Here is an 8144-nt window from a genome sequence, read left to right on the forward strand (position 1 = left end):
TTTATTATTTTACCTCAGTAAAGACCAGTAGAAATATACAAAAAAGCAAATATTTTATTTAAAAAGAGTAAGACCAATAACCCTGTTTTCATACATCCACTAAAAAGTTAGTTTATCATATTATCTATAAATTATTCTGGCCACACTTTTAATGAGACTAAACTTATTTCACAAAGTCCAGATTGTCATCACCAGCTCAGTAAATCAGATATACTGTATATCTGTTGTTCCAAATACTAAATAGACAGTCTTCATTTCTACTTGACAGATCCTCATTTGGGAGGGGGCACCACTTTCACCTCATACCAAGAAAGGGTCGAGTTATAGATGCATAGTAGTTTGTATAGTTGTAGAATATATGCATATACTTAACTCAAAAGTGTGTGGTTGTTGGGTTGATTTAATTGTAGTAATGTAGTTATGAAGGCTAAATTATGAAGTGATGAATTGTTATTATATAAAAAATATCTTAGAGTGTAAATAGACATTATCCCAAGGTCGGCTAAATATTAGAGAAACATTTTGAGGACTTCTAAACATAAAGGAATGTTTTATTTCAATTGTGCACAAATAGGAACAATACAAGGCAGGTAAAAAAAAATATAAAAGTATTTCACATGTCCATCCATCCACCAGGTAGATACTTTTAAGGAACCACAGATTTAGAGTACATCAACACAGATCCACAGTTTACCTGAACAGACAGTTCTACTTCTATAAACACCTCTGGGCTGAAACAAGCCTGAGCAGTTTGTTCAGTCAATAGAGGTCAGAGGTTAAGAGCTGGACGTGGATCCATGGCACAAAGGTGATGTCAACACGTCTCTGTGGGCCATCGTTGGCAGCCGAGCCATCCATCGACTCGTCTTTTCAATTTTTTTCTGGAAATGGTCGACATCTCATCTCTCAGTCAGTGGGGGGGGGGGGGGGGGGGGACAAGGTTTATCCCTTCTGCTCCTCTGCACCCCCCTGTCCCTGCTGCTCCACCTGGCTGTAACGAGGAGGGTGCTCCCAGCTCCACGTGCAGTCCGGGGCCTTGGAGCTGTCCTGGCTGTACAGAGGAGGAGCGAGGCCCATCTCAACATCCACCTCCCAAGAGGCCCGGCCTGCCTGGGAGTCCTCGTACGACGGAGGGAAGGAGCCTGGTCTGCAGAGGAAGAGACACATGATTCAACCAGATGTTATCATCAGAAAAAGAGAAACAGAACTAATCAGTAAAGATATGCATTATCTGCCGTTCCAGGCCAGATGTTGAAAACTCACCTGAAAAAATAGATCGAGGGTTAAAATGAGATCAGACAGATGATGTGTGAAATATGTTAAAAGTTAAAAGTTTTGATGCGACATTTTTCCTGTGGTTTCCTCCACGAAGCACCGTTCTAACTTTACGTAACTACTTTTCTATTTCAACAGTTTTTTTATTAGAACTTTTATGCTAAATTTAATGAGATTAAACTTAAAAGCCCCATAAGAAATTGTTATTTCATTCGATGTTTTTCATTAAAGTCAAATTACAGTGTTGTCATTCTTATAACAATTACCTGTAAATGGTGTAGATTTGGATCTCCTGCTCAGGTGTTTCCCTCTGGTACATCTTGCTCTTTATGCTGTCATAGACGACCCAGAAGAACCCGATGAGGACCAACAAGAGGCTTGAGATGATCAGCATGTAGGCAGGGAGGGTCTTCCAGGTCATCTTCAACTCGGTCTGCAGGTACAGCAGGTGGACCCCGAGGAGCGCCAACCCACAGCCCAGGCAGTACAGGAGGAAACAGGCCAGAGACATCATCGGCCTCGTCAAATTCATGATCCCTTAACTCAATTGTCGTCTTTTTGCCTGCCCCTCCTTTTTTTGTGTCTTCTGATGAGAGATCGTGACAAAACCTTCAAAAGTCCCGATGACACTGACTTTCTGGTTGATCCCTCGGGACGATGCTAGAGTCGCCTACACTAGAAACCAGTCACCTCTTCAAATCTTAACACATTTGTGAGTTTCTCCGTCACCTCCCCGTGGAATGTTCCTCCCTCCTCGGTTGTATATTAACAAGGTTTTAATCTTAGGGGCAGAGGGATGAGCGAGGTCGAGCTGCTACAGGCAGACACATCGAGGAAATGCTTTCTGGCTCCCTGTTGCCTTTTGTCTTTCACCTTTGCAACAGTCAAAGACATCAAAGGAATTCATGACCACTGACGCTGTGACATTGAATAAAACTGACAACAAGGATTTCATTGAGGCATGGGTCATTCTTTCAACATAACCCTTCGATACAAAAACATGGGGTCAAAAGTGACCCGGGTCTGTTTTTATTTTCTATATCTTCGTGGTGTTTCAGGTTCTCCCTTGTTTTTGATCATAACAGTCATCAGGGCTCTTGTTGCTGCTCAGAGATCGTAAAGGTTTGATGAATCCTCAACACTCATATAAATGCAGAGTTTATCCCCTGAGTTTGACGATGTGTTGTTGCTTGTTGGGTTAACACACCCCTGCGCTCGATGCCCACATCAGATAGTGAACGACTAATAGGTCACAATCACCAAGTAACCAAGAGTGTCAATGGTGGCACTTGTCCTGTTCAGCAGTCTGATGCAACACGAGACCTTTTTCATAATGATGACGTTAGCGAAAACTGTGTGAGAAGATAGTGTATTTTCTGAAAACCTTATCTTCTTTTGTCACAGATGGCCTGCACCGATAGGCCACGGTGAGCTGGCCTATAAAAGAAAATAGAGGGAAGTCTAATAAAGAATCAACAACAGGAGGATGACATAGCAGATAATCAGAAACAAGTGGTCGCCTGTGCAATGCTCATCTGGGAGTGTGTTATTGCTCTCGGGGATTTCAGTGTCTGCCTCCTTAGAACAGATTCACTGTTGGTGAGAAATCCTTTTTCAAAGTGTTCTTCTGCACTCGTCCTCTAGAGGCTTGTTTTATTTGTATAAATTCACTGTATGCAAGCGCACGCGTGTGTGTTTATGTGCCCACGGCGGAGGAAGCAGTAGGTGGTCTGATACGGCCCTGTCTGCCAAACACACGCACACACACACACACACACACAGACAGGTATATGTATTAATTTAACCAAACTAAAAGAGAATGTACAAAATGTTATCATAATATATATCACTAATAGTATCAAGCACAAATTACATATTGTCTTTGTTCCTAAATTCTCCCTCCTCTCATTACCTGTGCTGTTTATCCTTTAAGGGCATAGGGTCGGCTGCAGGTTGCCAGCACATTGCAGGGTTGTAATGTAAGAATGATAATCATAATAATTTTTCCAAGTATTGAATATTTGGCCTCAGCCTCAGTTTAATGAACTCACACTGAACTTTTTGTTTGGTCAAAACCAATTCCTAAAAATGTGTTTCTCTGAAAATTGTTGACTCTAACACCAGGAGAGTAAAAGTTAGTAAAAATCTAACTGAAAGGTAACATGATGATGGCTATGGGTGATGCATTTACATATAAGTAATATTGTACTGTTGCAATATAGATGGTAGTTTAATCTATAACACTGATATTTTATTCTAGTTGATATTTTATAAAAAATTACATTTTACACAAAGACTTCATCTGTAGACACAGATCATCCCTCTGAACTGGAAGAGGAAGTATAAAGTGAATAGATTCAAATAAAGTGGAGATAGATTTATACTTAAATGCTGTACTTCATTCCAACATGGACGTTTGTCACTTGTAAACAACTACTAAATTCAATGTGTAATCTACTACATGTTCCAACCTTCATACCCCCCCCCCCTCCCCCCTCTCGGTGTCACACACACATGAACCTCTCACACACACACACACACACACACGCCTTCATATGGACCTCATTATTGAGTGATAATTATAGACAGAGTGAGACAGAGATCCATTAGTGGTGAGGGACGGACGAAGTGAAGGGCCGGTTATTCATTAATCAGCCGGACTCTGATGAGGAGCTGTCATCACCTCTGTCATTAACACACATCAGGGTCACACTGCACACTCAGCACTGTGGTCACAGAGTGTGGACAGTGAGGACACACACACACACACTCACAAACACACACACACACACACACATACATAGTGACTGGACATCAATTATCGGATTGTTTAGGCGATCGAGTCACATAAACATATCTGCTTGTGCTAATGCATAGGCAGTCGCAGTACCACGACAGGTCCAGTGGGGACACTATTGCTTTATTTTCCTCTCCAGTGCCAGCGGCTGTGGAGCAGGAAGACCTGCAGCACTGACTGGTTACAACTATTACAACATCTTTATCATTTATAAGTGAAACAATCTTTCCTCGTCCTCCATTACATCTTTTTCAGAAGTTGTTGATGCTCGGGCTGCACTCCCTCTGTACCTCAGTCACATGTGTAACTTTAATATGATCCATTCGGAGGTGCAGGCTCCATCCTGCCTGGTTCTGATAACCGTGATGCTCGATCATAAAAGGGTGGGGAAGGTTTTTTTTCTTCTTCTTTTATTCCACCCATTTTGTCACAGATTATAAATCTGCTCCGCTCCGGCTGTTGGAATAACATCTTTATACTGTAAAAAACCATCCACTTCACTCTCCAGCCCCGGTGTCATTTTATCATTCGGAGAATTCCAGATGATAGAGAAATGTGAACCATGTACGTTAAAAAAAAAACAGGCGTCTCAAAGGCAGCTCTGGCTCAGGGGGTGGAGTGGGTCGTCCACTATCCTGAAGGTTTGACCCCTGTTTCACCTATTTCGTGTGTGAATGGCAAAGACTCCGACAAATCACTGTATAAATACTGACCACTTACACTTGAAGGAAAAGAGCTGTGTAAAAAGTAGGAAAGGAGAGAGGGAAGGTTTTTGACTCAAACTTTCACTCTGACTCGGTGTCTTTTTGTCTCTTCCTCTAAGTGGCTCTCCCGCCGCCCTCATCACGTGCGTCCCCTGATGTCAGGCCTGCTCTGGTCTGTAGTGTTTCACTGCTCTTTCCCGTAGTGGCCGTATAAAACCTTGCAGTTGTCTGGACTCGGCCGAGGCAGTATGGGATCAATGAGGAGATCGATAGGGTCCCTGGGAGTCCTAATAGCCCTGTTGCTGCTCCCTGACTCCCTGCCTGCGCTGCCTGATACAGCAGCACGTCGGTGGAGTGGTGGTGCTGGTGGTGGTGGGGCAGACGCTGTATGTCTGTGTGTGATCTGAATGCAATCTATGACCCCCCCGCGGAGTCTATACTTACACTATAGTCATGATACAGCACGAATTGGGTCATCTGTGTTCTAATGGTGGAGCTTATGGCTGAGAGTGAAATGTACGTGGCCTTCCAGCGAGTTCACCTTCAGTCTCCATCTCCTGTTCCCTGGAAGAAACCAAGAGGAAGATACTGAAGAAAGAAAATAATAGCTTATAGTAGAACTTGTACTTGAAAGCGAGGGACAAAGTAGAGGTGTGCAAGGAGAGGGCGGTGGATGGGTGACACGTGGCACATCTAACTTTGTACAGGAGAGAGTTTAATTAAGTGTTTAAGTTGCCCTGTGATTCCCAAACACCATAACTGCCCTGCACAGATATTGAGTTGAGTTAGAATTGTCTAAAATTGACACTCTTGTCTGCCAATAGGATTTGATAACCTCCACCAAGGATGGGATATTTCCCCCCCGGTCCGTCTGCTTGTCTGTCAGCAGGATTACCCAAAAAAACTGCTGAGCGGACTGTCATGAAACCTGGTGGAAGGTTGGGACATGGGCCGGGACAGAACCCAATTTATTTTGCCATTGATACAGATGAAGGGGCGGATCCAGGATGTGTTTCACTTTCTTTACCAGTGGGCGTTTTGGAAACCAATTCCCCCAAGTAACGTTCCCAACTTGGGGTTTGTGACCCTCATATGATTTCCAGGATACATCTGAGGGATCGAGTCCTGATTGCACCAAAAAAAAAAAGGAATAATAGTTTTTTGGCTTTTGTAAAATCATTAAAGAAATTATAGTTTTACATCTTCATAATTCTGAATGACGAGAACATGAGTCTTGGGGGTCGGTTGCCGATCACAGACATATTTGACCTGTTAAAAAGGGTCAGAAATAGATAGAAGAACAAATGGCTCTTCTAAAAAGGTTGTAAATCACTGTCCTTTAGAGAATAATTCATGAAACTTAATGAAACAATCTGTAACTCTTAGAGATATGCAAACTACTGCGTGGCATCCTAATATTTGTGTCTTCTGCAGCTCAGAGGGGAGCTTAGTCTCTGAAGGCGGAGAAACACAACCCTGACGATGCCTCTTTGCAAACTTGAGACCTTGAGTCTGACTGATATACAGAAGTACTATTTCTCCAGATGCATTATGGGAACTGCCTGACCTGCTGTTTTGGAGCCTGAATCCTTCAAATCGATTGGATATCTCCGTCTCTACTGTATCAATTTTTACTGTTCCGGTTTTGAATGTCTTCAATGAACCCTCTGAACTTTTCATATTATAATATTAAACTGGATAAAGTCTGGTTTTACAGTGTGTTTTGCTCACTGTCCGCAAGAACCCATGAAAACACACAAACCAACATTGCATGAGTTCATCTCTCGACACTTTCTGACTCCCCCATGTCTGTGGCTCTCAGACCAAATCCAATGATTCCCTCCGAGGACATGAATCTTTATAAATAGATCACAAATATATATAAAAGTCTCAATAATTCCCTCTAACAGCGGGACACTGTAGTTTTTAGGAAACATCAGTCAAACGGGAGTAAATAGCACTTTGTCCTGGCTATTTCCAGCCACGGCTCAGCCAGTGCAGCGGTGCGTGGCTCAATGTGTTTTTAATAGTTTTTGGATGAAGGAGGTATGTGGCACAAATGAAAAAGCTCCACGAGGCATCGGATTTAAAACACTTGTTAACAGGATCAGTGCATGTTTCCTTTTCATCTTTTCACAGATTTTTTTTTGAAAACAAAACTACTTTAGTATTTGGAGTTATATTTCCCACGGAAATGATACCTAAAGTTTGCCCACATACTGTTTACACTAATGTTTTTAACTAGTATAGTTACTTTCACCTTCTGTCCAGTTTGTCCCGAACCAGCTCCAGCATGAGGTTCGAGGCTGGAGGCTGAGCTGCAGCTCCTTCATGTGATGCCATCGTCTGGTTCTTTTCTTCTAATGTTTTGGGTCATTATGTTGCTGTAGGACGAAGCCCTGAGCAACAATCTGTCTTCCATTGTTACTTGTCTTTTTCTCACTGTCCTGACAGCGATATAGAGCAAAGTGTGGTCCTAATGATGCATCCGAGGCTGGACAAACACAGTCCAACACTTTGTACAGACAAAGGGTTTGTGAGTCAACAGAGGTTAACGCTGCAGTCGGAATGCGTTTGCATTAACTCTCCTGGCTTCATTACTCCTGGCCATTTGTGTATTTGTTTGTTTGTTTGTTTGCAAATATAATTACTCAAAAATAACGACAGATTAACACTTGAGGTTTACTTTTTGTTGCAGCTTGCAACATTTGCTCAAATTTAAATAATAATTGGAACAATGGAGGTTTCCTCAAACCCTTTAAACCATAACGTTTTCTCCATCTCATGTTGGAATATATCATATTTATAACTTTTTCTCTTCTTTATTCTTTTGAATTTCAAATTTTTAATAGTGCTTTTTTCCATTTACAAATATTGTAAGATTCTTCATCTAAATACAAGATTATCAAATAAATGCAAATACAACTTAACGGGTGAACAATGAACAAATTTTTCTTGGATAAAGTTTATTCTAAAACGTAACATTTTGCTCAAAAACTATTATTACGGATGTGTCTGTGTGTGTGTTTTTGTGTCTGTGTCTGTATGTGTGTGAGCACTGTGCTCCTGAATGTGCACGTGTCACATCAGGGTTTAATCACTGTCACAGTTGTGTGTTGTGTGTGTGTACATGTCTGCCCTCAGGGTGCGGGCTTTGTCGGCTCAGAACTGACAATGTACAGACTTTAAGCCGACCTTAATGTTTTTAATGAACTGTTAGTGTCCCCGCCCAAAACACCAATTAGCCGTAAGTGTTTGAACAGTTTGAGCATATGGGTTTGAATTCAGCATGAGCGTCCAATTAAACTGGAGAAACTGCTTCTGTAGTTTTTGCAAATCTAAATAATTTTCTGGAACATATCATCCAT

Source organism: Platichthys flesus, chromosome 3, assembly GCF_949316205.1.
Source record: "Platichthys flesus chromosome 3, fPlaFle2.1, whole genome shotgun sequence".
Classification (NCBI taxonomy): domain Eukaryota; kingdom Metazoa; phylum Chordata; class Actinopteri; order Pleuronectiformes; family Pleuronectidae; genus Platichthys; species Platichthys flesus.